Below are 17152 nucleotides of genomic sequence, written 5' to 3' on the forward strand. Positions count from 1 at the left end.
TAGGCTAAGGGAAATTAATAATGTGAATAGAAAACATGCACAGAAAGTGTGAGAGTTTTAGTTTCTTTTTTAATAATTAATAAAGACACTATGCTGTGTGTGCAGTAAACATGAGCATTGGTCAGTTATAAAGGGATGTGCAATGTGTGTAAAACGTACTCCATTAGCTTAGGGCTATTGTTCCACATGGTTTTCTCAGAAATGTATGTGTCTTTGTCAGGTTGTTGTCATTACGTTTTCTTGTGCTGACCTTCATGCTTTGATTTATTTTATTTGCTCAAAGATTTGTTATCATTGTGCAGACTCCTCTTTTAGTTCTTCTTCTTCTTCTTATCATTATTATTGTTGTTGTTTTTAAGTTGCCTTTCTGACTGACTGCAAGTACAACCTGAGTTTCTTTCGGTGATAGAGTTAAACAATCTAGTTTAGAAGATACTAAATGTTTATAAGTGTAAATTGTAGATTTATCTGTCAGTGTTAATTAAATTTAATTACTTATTTAATTAAACAATATTTTTGTTCAAGTGGAAATCTAAAATGAATGCCATGAATACATATTAACAAATGTACTTAAAAACAATAAACAAATCTGTGCTGTACTTGTTAATATTTGTTTTCTTCAGGTCTACTTCAGTCTTTTAAAGATAGAAAATATGTCCCGAACAAAAATATATTTTCAGAGTTTTTATTTAGGCTTTTGACATTAAAACAGAGACAATGGCATAAAAACATTTGCAACATGTGATCTCTCATGAGAATCCAATAGAGAATTGAGAAAAATGAATCTTAATTTGACCTAAATTGTATTGTATACAATCAAGTAATAAGAGTTAAAAACAACAACAACAACTCAAAAGAAAAGTATTCAAAGAGTAAATGAAAATCACATGATCATCTATATTGAAGCAGTTTTTCAAAGAAATAGTTATCAGGCTTAGACTTAAACCACTTGATACACATTCTATAGGAATATTAGATGCACAGCGTAATAATATCACAGGGGGAGGGGGGGATAAAAGAAGAACGTAAGTTACACACTCAGTGCTAACATTTCTCCTTATTTTCATTACATTTCAGGCTGTATTATTGTTCTGAGGGGAAAAACAGAAGATCATATTTATGAAATAATTATGAAAACATTTCTTTTGTGGCGGATATCTAAAAGCAAGCCTTACATAGGTGAGATAATTAATGCTTTACACAGAGTGAGCACTGAACTACTCAACTGTACATTCAGTATGACGGTATCAGGAGCAGGCCTCCTCCCAGGAACAGAAGCCCAGTAGTGAACCAGCCAATGTAGAGTGAGGCTCCCAGCTTTATGCTGCCACTACTGTCATGTCTGAACATGTAGGACTGACGAATGGTGATGTTGGCCATCCAGCAGACAGGTATGAGCACCAAGAAACCTGCAATGATGAAGACAACTCCAGAAGCAAAGCCCACTTTGCGTTTTTGCCCATCATCCAACATGAAGTTAATGCGCTTGTTCCCGGCCACACCAAGCAGGATTCCAAAGATCCCACTGAGGATTGCGATAATCACGAGTGCTCTGATAGCTTTCATGGTGTCATCTACTAGTTCTGGAACTACAACTTCATACTCAACGCATTCCATCTTGCCTGTGGCGTATATTGTACAGATTTTCCACAAACCATGCCATGCCCCATAAATTCCATGATGGTACACAGTATTAATGAAGACTTTCCAGGCAGGGAGAGCACAGATCATGATGGTCCCCAATACACCGTTGATGGCTAAAGCCAAACCCAAAATCTGTCTTCTACCAGCATCCATAATGAAGATCTTTAATCTGTTCAAAACAGTAAGTTGGTGTGTGCTTCAGAGCTGCAGTAATTGATCTTGTTAGTAACTGCTCATCAGGCAGGGTTTTATGCATCCTAAACACTAAACGCAAATGGGTTGTGGCTTTCTCACCCACTTGGGGGTGTGTCCATATGAAGCCTGTGTTGAGGCCCCTTATCATTATCATACATCTCTCTCTCTCTCTCTCTCTCTCTCTCTCTCTCTCTCTCTCTCTCTCTCTCTCACTCTCTATGCACTACTAGAAGGAAAAAAAACTAAATAAATTTGAATTTAGACTTAAATTCAATTTTAAGAAAATAATTTGGGGGTAGGACTTAAAAGACTTAACATTTTTAAAATTAATTGATTAACAAAGACCAGAGAACTAATTTTATCTCAGTTGTTCTTCTGGCTGAAATTTGGTCCGTTTACAGCATCCTGACATGTGATTGCATTTGTCCCTTACCTCTGGGAACCAGGGGCGTTTTTAGCCCATTTTTGGGTGTGCTGAAGCCTCCCCAAAATGAATCAAAGCACCCCCAAAGATTTCTTACTTTTTTATTGACAATATTTACTGTTTGCATGACACACTACTAAAAATATAAAAACCATAAATTCATACAGATTGAGACGTAATATTTTAACAACAAGAGTATAGATATCCCCCCCTCCAAAAAAAGAAAAAAAAGAAAAAAAGAATGGTTTGTTCCAGCTCGCTCTCCCCTGCTCTGGCTCTATCTCTCTTTCTGCCACAGCGATGGTGGCTGAGACGCAGCGGAGCGGAGGTGTGAGTGCCTGGCTTAAAACAAGACATGTTAGCTGTATTTAACCTTCAGTTACTCTTTATATAGTTGGGTAGGAGTCAGACCATGTTTCTTTTTAGCTGAAAAACATTACACCAGGTAACCTGCAGTGTTGAAAACGTGTTTTCCATCAATGGTGGAGGTGGTGGTGGTCAATGGTAACTTTTGTGTCCTGAATGGGAAATTGATTTGCAGTATGTCCATACAGTAATATAAAAATAAAAAAAAACACAACACAAAAAATATAAGCCCCGACAACACAACCTAAATTTTATCATCAAAAAAAAGTGCAGTGTGCAATGGCAACAACACTTATGGTTTAGTGTTATTAACCATGATAATAGCAGTAGGTACAAAAGACAATCTATGTCTCTTTGTCTTCACTGCAGGCTGTATAGGAATTTCTTTTACTTATGTATTAATCGCATTAATTTATTGTATAAGGCTTGGTGCCACTGAATTTTAACAAGTCTCACACTCATACATTAAGACAAATGGTGGGGGTAAGGAAGTTGGGGGAAGCAGACAGCTCCACAGGAAGAATCTTTTGTCTCTTCGAGGACTCTGGGAGGTCGCAAGGGAGTGTGAACCTTAAGGTGTGAAACAGCTGTGTACTGCCTTTTGTTCCTGAAGAAGGTATGTAACTGTGAGCCATGCTAGGCTCAGTGAGACTCTGCTGATCGCCTGCCCTGCGGTCATGCAGGCTCTCCACCAACTTGGTTTTCTGTTCTTTGTGTGTTTGGATTAAAGAATGTTAGCTTCCGCTCACCGCTTGTCTGCAGGCTTTATTTAATGGAAAACTTCCACAACAAGGCACTTTAGAACGACGACCTGATGGAAGCAGTTGAAAATCATTAAAGAGGGAGATTATTGGATGATGGGGTGGGCGCAGTCTTCTCTGCGCTGGGGTCGGGTGGGCTGTTCCGGACTCTGTGGGGCGGTGCTGCTGCTGTGGGCGCCGGTCCGGATGGGTCTGGGCCCCCTTGCCCTGGTGCGTTCCAGAGTGTGGGGGTGCCTACTGGAGTCAGGGGGGGAGCTGGCCCCAGGGAGGGAAGAAAGAGAGGGGCCGTTTGCCCCTCTCTTTCTTCCCATCCTCAGCTGCCTCCCTCTTCCCGCTCCACCACACCCACACACACACACAGGGCTTGGGGTGCAGGTGTGTCACCAGGGTGCAGGGGAGGCACTCCCCCTCTGTCCCCTTTTGGTCGCCTGTGCCTCAATTTTATTCTGCAACCTAGACATCCACATTACTCATCCTCTCATGACACATACATATAGGGCCTTCTGGACGCTGTACAGGGAGTGCAGAATTATTAGGCAAGTTTTATTTTTGAGGAATAATTTTATTATTGAACAACAACCATGTTCTCAATGAACCCAAAAAACTCATTAATATCAAAGCTGAATGTTTTTGGAAGTAGTTTTTAGTTTGTTTTTAGTTTTAGCTATTTTAGGGGGATATCTGTGTGTGCAGGTGACTATTACTAATTATTAGGCAACTTAACAAAAAACAAATATATACCCATTTCAATTATTTATTTTTACCAGTGAAACCAATATAACATGTCCACATTCACAAATATACATTTCTGACATTCAAAAACAAAACAAAAATAAATCAGCGACCAATATAGCCACCTTTCTTTGCAAGGACACTCAAAAGCCTGCCATCCATGGATTCTGTCAGTGTTTTGATGGTTCACCATCAACATTGCGTGCAGCAGCAACCACAGCCTCCCAGACACTGTTCAGAGAGGTGTACTGTTTTCCCTCCTTGTAAATCTTACATTTGATGATGGACCACAGGTTCTCAATGGGGTTCAGATCAGGTGAACAAGGAGGCCATGTCATTAGTTTTTCTTCTTTTATACCCTTTCTTGCCAGCCACGCTGTGGAGTACTTGGACGCGTGTGATGGAGCATTGTCCTGCATGAAAATCATGTTTTTCTTGAAGGATGCAGACTTCTTCCTGTACCACTGCTTGAAGAAGGTGTCTTCCAGAAACTGGCAGTAGGACTGGGAGTTGAGCTTGACTCCATCCTCAACCCGAAAAGGCCCCACAAGCTCATCTTTGATGATACCAGCCCAAACCAGTACTCCACCTCCACCTTGCTGGCGTCTGAGTCGGACTGGAGCTCTCTGCCCTTTACCAATCCAGCCACGGGCCCATTCATCTGGCCCATCAAGACTCACTCTCATTTCATCAGTCCATAAAACCTTAGAAAAACCAGTCTTGAGATATTTCTTGGCCCAGTCTTGACGTTTCAGCTTGTGTGTCTTGTTCAGTGGTGGTCGTCTTTCAGCCTTTCTTACCTTGGCCATGTCTCTGAGTATTGCACACCTTGTGCTTTTGGGCACTCCAGTGATGTTGCAGCTCTGAAATATGGCCAAACTGGTGGCAAGTGGCATCTTGGCAGCTGCACGCTTGACTTTTCTCAGTTCATGGTCAGTTATTTTGCACCTTGGTTTTTCCACACGCTTCTTGCGACCCTGTTGACTATTTTGAATGAAACGCTTGATTGTTCGATGATCACGCTTCAGAAGCTTTGCAATTTTGAGACTGCTGCATCCCTCTGCAAGATCAAATCAAATCAAATCAAATCAAATCACTTTTATTGTCACATCACATGTGCAGGCACACTGGCACAGCACATGTGAGTGAAATTCTTGTGTGCGAGCCCCACAAGCAACGGAGATATGCAAAACACAACAACACAAACGAGCAAAATACAAGAATGGCTAATCTGAACTAATAAATATATGTACAATATATAATAGTGTATGCATTCCTGGATGTGTATACTAAATATTATCCTACGTGTGTGTGTGTGTGTGTGTGTGTGTGTGTGTATACACATTTTTACAAATTAAATAGTAAAAAAATAATAAATAAAATATATAAAAATATACAGAGTTGAATATGTGCAAAACAAGTGGCATTTATATACAGTGTGGAGTGCATAGTGTTGAAGTTCCAGTAGTGAAGCTGAGGTGTCTATGAAGTGTTCAGCAGTCTGATGGCCTGATGGAAAAAGCTGTCTCTCAGTCTGCTGGTACGGGACCGGATGCTGCGGAACCTCCTTCCTGAGGGAAGTAGTCTGAACAGTTTATGGCTGGGGTGACTGGAGTCCTTGATGATCCTCCCCGCTTTCCTCAGGCACCGCTTCCTGTAGATGTCTTGGAGGGAGGGAAGCTCACCTCCAATCAGAGGTGTGGACTCGAGTCACATGACTTGGACTCGAGTCAGACTCGAGTCATTAATTTTATGACTTTAGACTTGACTTGAAAAAATGTTCTAAGACTTGTGACTTGACTTGGACTTTTACACCAATGACTTGGGACTTGAATTGGACTTGAACCGGTTTACTTGAAAAGACTTGATATTTTACCCCAAATATAAAATTTAACATGCATATTATATGGAGATTGAAAATGTGACGTCATTCACGGGTAGAACCGCAAAGGATTCTGGGAACTCGTGGCAAGCGGTACTAGCGCACGCAGGCTTTCAATTAAAATCAGTCACACAGCGATAAAAAGAAACACAAAAATGTCAAGAAGCTGTTGTATTATTAACTGCAATAGCCGGTCGCATGACAGCCACGGGAAGCCGACGGGTAAAGAGATCGGTTGTTATCGGATTACGTCGTTGAAGAGAAATTGTTCGAGCCATGTTTCCAAAGTAACAAAGAGGCGACTGGATTGCAGCCATTCAAAGATCAAATATAACGTCCTAGAACACTCCAGCTCACAGGTTAGTCTGCTCCAAGCATTTACACGAAGGTCAGTCTGCTGTTGTAGTTAATACGTCATTTTTCTTAACATAACTGGTGATATAGGTTACAAGCAAGTCTGGCGCTGAACAGAAATTGTCGCGCTATGCTCCTTTATTTATTGTGCATAAATAGTAAATTATCCTGACACAATATTGCGTTTCGCTTCTGTTATTATGGTACACTGACAAAAACACATACTTTTATTCACAGGATAAAACAGGTTTTTTGTATCACTAATTGTCCAGTACGATTACAGCATACAGTATTATTGTCACTGCTACATTTCTGTGATGCTACCAGAAATTATTTCCACTACTAATTAATTACCGTTGAGCTCAAAGGTTATATTAATAAACGGTTAACGAATGTGTATTTATGAAGACGATTTGTGAGACTGGTAAACTTATGATACGTACGATGGTCTTTCGTTCTACACGGTGCATTTCAAGGTCCTGCACCCATCCGTCGGTAAACTGTACCTGGGCTTGTTGCAGTGACCGGAAGTTACTAAACTTCATGAGTGTATGCACTCACTCCAAGAACCGTATAATTATAAATATGCATATAAATATGCTAAGATGAGATAGCTGACTTCATCTAACTAGCAAATGTTTTCCAGGCTACGTTGGTGATACAGTTTTTTTTAATGTGTATGATATTTTTGTCATGCGATTTTAAAGCTGGTCCTACAAGCGCATCCAAGAACAACATGCAGCTTATCTCAGAACTGTCGGTGAAAATTATTCTTGGAGCTAGGTTTAATTGAGCTGCATTTTAAAGAGGTGCAATTTCACAATTTGTGTATATTTTCTAAGTTCACTATTTTGTATGTGTTGAGAAAAACACAGATTTTAAAATTACATGGTCTAATATTTACATTTAGCATAACTGCAACATTATTTTTTCGTTTGTTTTTTTTAAAGACTCGAAAGGACTTGAAATTCAAAGTTTCAGACTTGTGACTTGACTCGGACTTTTACACCAGTGACTTGAGACTCGACTCTGACTTGCCTGACATTACTTGAGACTTGACTTGAGACTTGAGGATAAAGACTTGAGACTTACTTGAGACTTGCAAAACAATGACTTGGTCCCACCTCTGCCTCCAATTATCCGTTCAGAGCACCGCACTACTCGCTGGAGAGCTTTGCAGTTGTAGGCGGTGCTGTTGCCATACCAGGTGGTGATGCATCCAGTGAGGATGCTCTCAATGGCACAGTGATAGAAGGTCCTGAGGATGCGGGGGCTCATGCCGAATCTTTTCAGTCTCCTGAGAAAGAAGAGGCGCTGCTGCGCCTTCTTCACTGTTTTGTTTATGTGTACTGACCACGTAAGATCCTCAGCCAGATGTACTCCAAGGAACCGGAAGCTGCTCACTCTCTCCACAGCAGCGCCGTTGATGGTGATGGGGGTGTGTACTTCTCTGCACCTCCGGAAGTCCACTATCAACTCCTTTGTCTTTGCGACGTTGAGGGTGAGATGGTTGTCTTGACACCAGTGGGTCAGGGCGCTGACCTCCTCCCTGTAAGCCGTCTCATCACCGTTGGTGATAAGACCCACCACTGTAGTGTCGTCCGCGAACTTCACAATGATGTTGGAGTTGTTAGTGGCTGTGCAGTCGTAGGTGTAGAGTGAGTACAGGAGAGGGCTCAGTACACACCCCTGTGGAGCACCAGTGTTCAGTGTGATGGGGGATGAGGTGATGCTGCCCAGTCTGACCACTTGGCGTCTGTCAGACAGGAAGCTAAGGATCCAGCTGCAGAGGGAGCTGCTCAGTCCTAGATCCTGCAGTTTCCTGTCCAGCTTCGAGGGAACGATGGTATTGAATGCTGAGCTGTAATCTACAAACAGCATCCTCACATACGTGTCTCTCTTCTCCAGGTGTGACAGGGCAGTGTGTAGTGTCAGGGCTATGGCATCATCAGTGGACCTGTTGTGGCGGTATGCAAACTGTAGAGGGTCCAGTGAGTCGGGTAGTGCAGAGCAGATGAAGTCCCTGACCAGCTTCTCGAAGCATTTGCTCACGATGGGGGTCAGGGCTACAGGTCGCTAGTCGTTCAATGAGGAGATGGTGGAGGATTTGGGTACAGGGACGATGGTGGCCATTTTGAAGCAGGTTGAAGATGTGTGTGAACACTCCAGCCAGTTGAACCGCGCATGACTTGAGGACGCGGTCGGGAATCCCATCCGGACCAGTAGCTTTGCGCGCGTTCACCTTCCTGAAGCACTTCCGCACATCCTCCTCAGACACAGTGTGCGCACTGACGTCATCCGCGGTGCGCACACTGTCCGGTCTCATGGTGTTCGCTGTGTCGAATCTAGCGTAGAATACGTTTAGATCCTCACACAGAGAGGCCGTAGTCTGCGGTGTGCTGGTTTTCCCTCTAAAGTCTGCGATCGTGTTTAGTCCCTGCCACATACTCCGAGGGTTGTCAAACTGTTGCTCCACCCTGTCCCTGTACTCACGTTTGGCTGCTTTGATCGTCTTCCGGAGTTGGTAATGTGCGTGTTTGTAGTCCGATGTGTTCGCGGAGGCAAAGGCGGTGTTCCGTGCCGCCAGTGCCGCGCGAACATCTCCATTAATCCAGGGTTTTTGATTTGGGAAGGATTTAACTGTTCTGGATGGGACGACATCTTCCACGCATTTCCTGATAAATCCACAGACTGAGTCTGTGTACTCATCAATGTCTTTAGCGGCCACGTTAAACACTTCCCAGTCTGCGTGATCAAAACAGTCCCGCAGCGCAGACTCCGATTGGTCCGTCCAACAGTGCACCGCCCTCCTGGTTGGAGCTTCCTGTTTCAGCTTCTGCCTGTAGGCGGGCAGGAGCAGGATGGAGCAGTGATCTGATTGGCCGAATGGGGCGCGGGGGAGGGCTTTGTACGCATCCCGGAAAGAGGTGTAACAGTGGTCGAGTAGCCGGTTTCCACATGTGTTAAAAAGAATGTGTTGATGGAGTTTTGGTGAGACTTTCTTCAGGTTTCCCTTATTAAAGTCTCCGGCTGTGATAAACGCTGCCTCTGGGTGTGCGGTTTCCTCACTGCTGATCGCGCTGTACAGTTCCCTGAGTGCACGGTCAGTGTCTGCTTGTGGGGGAATGTAAACAGCCGTAATAATCACTGCTGTAAATTCCCTCGGTAGCCAGAATGGCCGGCACTTAATCATCAGGTACTCCAGGTCCGGTGAGCAGAAGGATTTGACCGGGTGCACGTTCGCATAATCACACCAGCTGTTGTTGATCATGAAACACACACCACCGCCTCTGCTTTTCCCAGTAAGATCCTGTGACCTGTCCGCGCGGTGCACAGAGAACCCCGGCAGTTGTATTGCGGAGTCCAGTACCTTGTCCGATAGCCAGGTTTCTGTGAGGCAGATCACGCAGCAGTCCCGCATCTCTCGCTGGAATGAGATCCGTGCCCGAAGCTCGCACAGCTTGTTCTCCAGAGACTGCACATTAGCCAGTAATAAACTGGGTAACGGTGGTCTGTTAGTGCGCCGTCTCAGTCGAACCAGAACGCCAGATCTTCTCCCTCTGCGTCGGCATTTGCGGCCTCCAGGGACAGGGAACAAAGGCGTCTCAGGTGAGATGAATGGGGGGTCTGCAAATGGAGCGTCCGTGTTGCAAAACTTGAACTCCGGAAAGTTATAAGAAAGACCGTCTTTTATGTCCAGTAAGGTTTGTCGGTCGTACACAAGGAGACAAGTGCTGCTCGTGAAAAAATAAAGGAAAAGTAAAATTAAACACAGAAGAAAGCCGTTGCTTGGGGGAGCTCGCGACGAGGCTGCCATACTCGGCGCCATCTTACTTGCTTTTTTCTCACTATTTTTGACTTTTCTGAGCCTGTCAAGTCCTTCTTTTGACCCATTTTGCCAAAGGAAAGGACGTTGCCTAATAATTATGCACACCTGATATAGGGTGTTGATGTCATTAGACCACACCCCTTCTCATTACAGAGATGCACATCACCTAATATGCTTAATTGGTAGTAGGCTTTCGAGCCTATACAGCTTGGAGTAAGACAACATGCACGAAGAGGATGATGTGGACAAAATACTCATTTGCCTAATAATTCTGCACTCCCTGTATAACGTGCCGTTATACAGTGTCCACAAGATGGTCTGTGTATTCAAACCCACATAGGCGCTGGTGCCCTACCCTCATTTTTAAATGCATATAGACACTGAGAGTTTTCGGGAGGAGCCATGCTGCTCTGTGGCAGGAAGCACCATGCCCTCCTGTGTTTTAAATGCACTTTAGAACAGCACGCAGCAACACTACATATGAGCAGGTGGAGGGAGGTTCGGGGTCTTTACACCCCCCCGTTCTGTTAACCGTCGGGGCTGGGGGGCTGGGAGGAGGTTCTGGCCGTCAGATTGGGGTCTGGGATGCGGGGCCTCCCTGCTACTGCAGATAAGGAGGCGGTCTGCTTTCCTCCACCCCAGAGAGAAGGGTTACATCTCCTGGGTCCGGGTGCAGTTTGCCCCTCTGGAGGCAGGGGTACCTGGAATTGGGATATGGAGTATGTTTGGGGAGTGTGACTTTGTGTGCAGTCTCTATTTGTGTCTGTCTCCACGTCAGGTGAGTGCCAAGTATTTATTTGTGTATATGGGAGTGGGAATGCACGTTTGTGTCTGCGTGCGCCTGTTCGTCTGTGTCTATATGTCAGCTTGGGTCTTAGACTCCACCTCTCTGTGTACATCTCAGGCTCTCCAAGGAATGGAGGCCTATCTCTCCTCACCACACTCCCTGCCGGTGGTTGATGCCCTCAGACGTTGGTGTGTTGGTGGTTCTTGGTGCCTGGGGCTGGGCGCTCATATGTACCGACTCACTCCTGGTGGCCGATTGGCGGGGCCTGGCACCTGTGGCCTGGCTGGGTCCCTTCCGGGGGGTGGGGTGCCCTCTGGGCTCTGGGCCTGAGGCCTGGTCCTCTCTGGCACAGCTGGCTGCCGGCAGAGCCCGCGGGCACGCCACTGCAACCCCTCTCCTCCTTGGGTCCTCATGCTCTGGGGCCTCTGGATGTCTGGACTACACAAAGGCAAATGTGTCCGACAGTTAAAGGTATAAGAATATGGAATTCTCTTCGAGATAATCTCAATCTCAAATATGCACAGTTTTAAAATGTGTTAAATACTTAAAATGATAAATCAGTATGAAGAACACAAAATTAATTTGGGCTAAATGTGGAAGGAACAATATTTCTTTGCCATCTAGTAGTGTTGTATATTGTTGATTATACTGATTTATTGTTTAGTTTAACATGTCTTGATATGTAACAATGCAAGAGTGTTTTTGGGGTTGTTGGCGCCCTCTTGTAGGGATAATTAGATTTCAGATAGGGGGCAGGTGCTAATAAGAATTTGTTCTTCTTCCTGTTCCTTTTTCACCCATGAGTGCAGTGTTATATTAATGGGAAAGAGGATTTGTATGTCGGAAATGAAATGCAGTTTAAAGTAATAAAGTTACTTTTCCTAGTAATTAATTACTTTTATAATACTGTAACTCAGTTACTAACTCAGTTACTTTTTTGTTGAAGAACTAGAAACTGTAACTAATTACTTTTGTTTTTACAACACATGTAAAAACAAACACACATTTAGTTTTGTTTTTTTAATTATACTGCACTACAATTATACTGCTGCTGGTGTCTCAGCTTGCCCAGCTCAGTCAGTGTAATCGGGAGATGGACACAGCCAGATTAAAGTGAGAGTCTGCCAGAGATTGAGGTAATCAGTTTTCATCAACAATAGCAGACTGTGGCCACAAGATGGCAATAATGTAAAGGTTAGATGTATCTAAGGAGAAAGATTGCTATACTTTGGTCATTTCTTCTCTCTGCCCTTGGAGGAAATATTGTTTTTCCTACACTGTAAAAAAATATTCCGTAGAAAAACAGAAAATGTCCTGGTAATTTTCTGCCAGTACATTTTCTGTTTTTTTACGGAGGTTTGACGGACCTTTCTGTAAATGATAAAACGGAAAATTCTGTAGATTTACAGTATACTCTCTGTACTATTTACGGACATTTCCTTCAGCTATAAAACAGAAAATTCCGTTTATTCACAGTATATTTTCTGTATCATTAACTGATATTTTCCGTTAATAGAAAAATTGAAATTTCTGTTTATATTACTATTTCCAAGCACTTCTTTTCACTGTAACTCATTAAATATAGTTCTTTATATCCTTAAACGTACATTTCTATGCAATTACAACCTAGTACACCATGTACTCAAAAATTCATAAATTAAAACTTAAATTAATTTGTGCTTCGTACACAACAACATTGGTACAATTAATGTTAAATATTCTTTTATTCTCCTTAACTCAAACACTATACTTAAATATAATGACAGCATCCATCTTGTCATAAAACTACTAAACAGCTGATACATGAACAAAATAACTCACAAGCTTTCAAATTTGAGCATTTTTATTTCCTTGAAATCAGGTTGCCCTCATGTAAATGTGTTTATTTACATTCATTCAAGTGGCTACCAAGTGTTTTCTTCAAACAGGACACCTGACAAACAAAAAATGTCATATTTAACGACATGTTCACATTTAATAATATCCAGAGTACCTTTTAGTTAGAATCACTGCCTTGTGGTAGTTTTGCCTCAGCCAAATGGTTAAGGTGTGGTTTACATCCATCTCTGTCCACTTATGATACAGTATACACATGTAGTCAGTTATAGCCAAACACCTTTGATTACTGAATTGCATTCACTTCATTAATGAAGTGAATGTAATTCACATTTGTGTGAACATTTGTCTGAGATTAACTCTTTGGGCTCTTTACCTTACAATATAACATACTTGAGTCAAAATTTGTTGACTGTTTAAGTGGTGCCACATGAATACAACTGAACAGATCTAAAGAAGATGTTCCTGAACTTTGGGTTTATTCGAACAGGACTGATGGATAACCACAGGACTTTTCCCCATATGATAACTACAACACATAATAAATTAAGACAGATTACTGTCCCAAACTTAAAGATAAAAGTGTATTTACGGGACTTGTTTTGTCAGTGAGGAGCAAAGTATAATTAGAAGTGCTTGTTCTGATGAAAAGTTAAACTGTAAACAGCAGCATAGTGAATAAGGATCTGTGTCCACGAATCCTCAGCAGTGACAACACTTAAACATCATAGTTCAAAATCCTTAATGCACACCTTTTTCTCCACGGTGTTCAAATTCTCTAAGCTGGTTAAGTAGAGGAAAAAGTCTGACATATTTCATGACCATTAAATGTTAGACAAGGCTCTGAAAACGAGGTTACAGTTACAAACAAAAACCTCTGCTTGTGCGCACAGACCCTAAATCACAACAAATAAGACAATAGTAAGACAAATTACTACAAAGTCTTGTTACCGCTCTTCATATAACAGTGTGACAAAGTCCTGAATGCAGCCTGCATGTTAGTACATCAAGGTCCATCTGAGCTTTAAGTAAAATACACTCAGCTTTTCCTTGGATTTTAAGAGTTGCTCAGTTCATACAGGAACTGCAGCAGTCGGGATTAACGTGTCGCTGTGTTGCTCCTCCAAATCAGCCATTGAGACTAGTCGCAATTTATTCTGAGGAAAAAAAGAGAAACAACAAGACATTTTTAAAAAGTTTGTATTTTTATAATTTTTTTTTACCTAGAGCATAAACCACATAAACAAAAAAAGGATTAGGGCTGTGCGATATGACGATATATATCAGATTACGATATAAAAATGTCTATCGTTTCATATTATACACTATTCTTTGTTTTGTGGTGTTGCAAAATAAACTGTTTACGGCAATATTTTTTTCATGGTTTTGATGGTCACTGTAGTTGCTATATTATTTCTTAAAGTTCTCTCCTTCTCTTATACTTAAAATAACCACACTATGGACGGACAAGTGACTGTTTTTACGCGTACTTTCGTTACCAACAATGAGGATAAAACCATCGTGTGGCTCCGCCGTCCGCTTGTTTATTTTCCACATAAACCTTTCACAATAAAGCTCAAGTTTCTGTTGAGACTTTTCAAACTAAACTGAAATGATATACATTATTCTCAAACATAAAATTTCAGAATATGCATCAAACAAATGACCTCAAATAAAAACATCAAGTAACTATAAATGGCGCTTACAGTCACCACGCAGATGAAGGCACAGAGAATACCAGCATGGCCAGCAAGGATGAGGCAGAACCAGAAGGACCAGTCAAAAGAAATCGAGGACCTTATTGTTAAATGAGGGGCTACCTCTGTAGCATGGACATGGTTTGGTTATGAAAAGTCTGACACGCCCCAGAAAACTGTACTATGCAAATTATGCCACAAACTGGTCCCCACCACCACTCGAACACGACAAAGTGTAAAGTGTAAAGTGAGCTTGTTAGTCCCCATAGGGAAATAGTTCCTCTGCATTTAACCCATTCACCCAGTGAAGCAGTGGGCAGCCACCAGTGCAGCGCCCGGGGAGCAGTGTGAAGGGACGGTACCTTGCTCAGGGGTACCTCAGGGTAGCCGTTCAGTGGAGTCGAACCCCCGACCTTCCGATCATGGGGCCACCACTCTACCTACTGAGCTATCCCTGCCCTCCTTAACCACCTACACAAGAATCACATGAAAGAGTTTCGAGAGAGTTTACGAATGAAAAGCAAAAAAGAGTCGTCAGGTGCTCAAAATAATCCTTAGACTCAAACGTTAGAACAGGCTTTTCCTTGCAGCACGCCGTCTAATAAATACTCAGAAAGAAAATGGCGGCCATTTAAACTCATGTCTAAAAATGTATAGTTTCATGCATCGGTCAAAACACTCGACTCCTGGTACACGACGCCCAACTGAAAACATTTCACATAAGTCGAGTTGCCCGAGAATCACAGAATTTACAGAAAATGCACTATTTTGTGATATATATCGTTATCAGGAGAGATACGTCTTATATTGGGATATGAGACTTTGGTCATATCACGCAGCCCTACAAAGGATTATAATTCACGTAGAGTTGCATACACATAACACCATTCTGTTGCAACAAAAGCAGTTTATAATTAAAGTAACATACATACCTTGAAAAACTAAATCAACCACAACATTAAACTCACCTTGTGTTTGTAGAGAAGGTGATCAGGGTTTTTCTTCATTTCCTGAGACCAGCTGCTCTGGATCATCACCAGCTTGTATCTTCATCTTTTTTTTCACTCGGGGAAGTCTTTCCTTTTCTTGGCCATTGCTCTGCACTGGAAAACCAAAGTGTGTGATCAAAGGTGAAATAAGGGATATTTTTCCACTGCAGGACTTAAAGTGCTTCAAGTAGTGATAGCTGTTGATCCATTTCTCAAATAATCTGTAAGGATCTGGATTTTTAAGAAAGATACAAATATCTCTGCTTATATTTGGCTAAAAGCTTGATATAGACAAGGCATATAGAGCCCCTGCACACCAGCACTGCGCTTACATTATAGTTCAATCAAGAAATAGTTATTATTGATTTATTATTGAATTTTTTTAGTAATAATTTTTAGTATTTAATCACATTAGCACAGTGGGGTGACAAAAATATTCCACATACAAGAAATGCTGCTCAGCATTTCATAAATTACATTTTCAACAAATGTTGGAGTAAAAACACAGTTACAGGGAAAATGTGTCTGTCTGTAAATATTAACTAAACATTTCTATGTGCTACAAAATAGACATACTGTAATTGTAAATGTGCTGAGGTGAAACTATACTTTCAATAATTTTACCACTACAGTCTGTTAACCACCGAAATAATCTATGCTGGTCAGCTAGCTAAAAGTCTTTACTTTAGCAGCCCAAATCAGAGGCTAACATTAGCATTTGCTAGCGTCAGCCAGGAAGGTCTGAGGCTTAAACTAGGGTTAGTGTAACTTTGCCTGAAACCCTTTAAAGTGTACAGTAGAGCCAACTGTAAAACACAGGTATTGATACAGTACTTATTAGAGTCCTAGAATAATTTCTAGAACCATGAAGTTCTCACTTTTTTTTATCCACATCGCTGACTTTCGCTAATTAGCTAGTTAGCAGTCACAGCTGTGTAATACCCAGAGAGACACAGACAGCTAATTATAATATTTATGAAAACTGGTTCAGCCACTGAAGGGCAAAACTGGTGGTATCACAGTAAAAATTATTTTAACATTAATTAACATAAAGCTTAAGTCATGTTAAACCTAAATAACAATTATTTTAAAAAATGAGTCAGCAAAATATTCCTGACTTGTCTGGAGACAGCCGAAACCAGTTAACAAATAAATTAACAATTCTTTCTAAATAAAAACATGGAGTCTTTTGAAAAACATTATTTTAATAAAACGAAACATGAGTTTTAATACTTACTACAGAAATTTGAAGGCAGTTTCTCCAACTTCAGAATCCAAAATCCAGATGAAGCCTGAAAGAAGCCTAATGGCTGCTCTTGCGCTTACTTTTCCCTCCTTTTCAGGTTCTTTTTCCCACAATGCATTGCAGTAGTTGAGAAATACAGCAAAATACCTGTAAATGACTAATACGGAAAATTCCTTCACGTTTATACAGTAGATTGTACTGTATTTTTACGGATTTTTTTTACAGTGTACTTTGTTCTTCCTGTCTGGATGCGCGCTGCACGCCTGGTTGCACACATTATTTCAGCAGTACTTGGAGCTTGGAGCGGAAAGGCAGCATGTTTTTTGGGAGGAAAGGTTTTATTCATTTGATAATATAGGAATCATAACACACACATACATTAAGCAATCAAATAAATCAGCAAATGAATC

General features: G+C 41.7%; 1 long non-coding RNA gene and 1 pseudogene across 1 annotated transcript; both read right to left on the minus strand.

Moving 5' to 3' along the window:
• Positions 1 to 1196: 1196 nt before the first annotated feature.
• LOC113030960 (claudin-4-like) lies at positions 1197 to 3095 on the minus strand (annotated as a pseudogene).
• Positions 3096 to 12912: 9817 nt separating this feature from the next.
• On the minus strand, positions 12913 to 16367 carry LOC113031258 (uncharacterized). Its single transcript, XR_003273704.1, has 2 exons — positions 15476 to 16367; positions 12913 to 13967 (listed from the first exon to the last, which is right to left on the minus strand). It is a non-coding gene; the product is annotated as an uncharacterized LOC113031258 (long non-coding RNA).
• Between the last annotated feature and the right edge of the window lie 785 nt (positions 16368 to 17152).

Source organism: Astatotilapia calliptera, chromosome 10, assembly GCF_900246225.1.
Source record: "Astatotilapia calliptera chromosome 10, fAstCal1.2, whole genome shotgun sequence".
NCBI lineage: Eukaryota > Metazoa > Chordata > Actinopteri > Cichliformes > Cichlidae > Astatotilapia > Astatotilapia calliptera.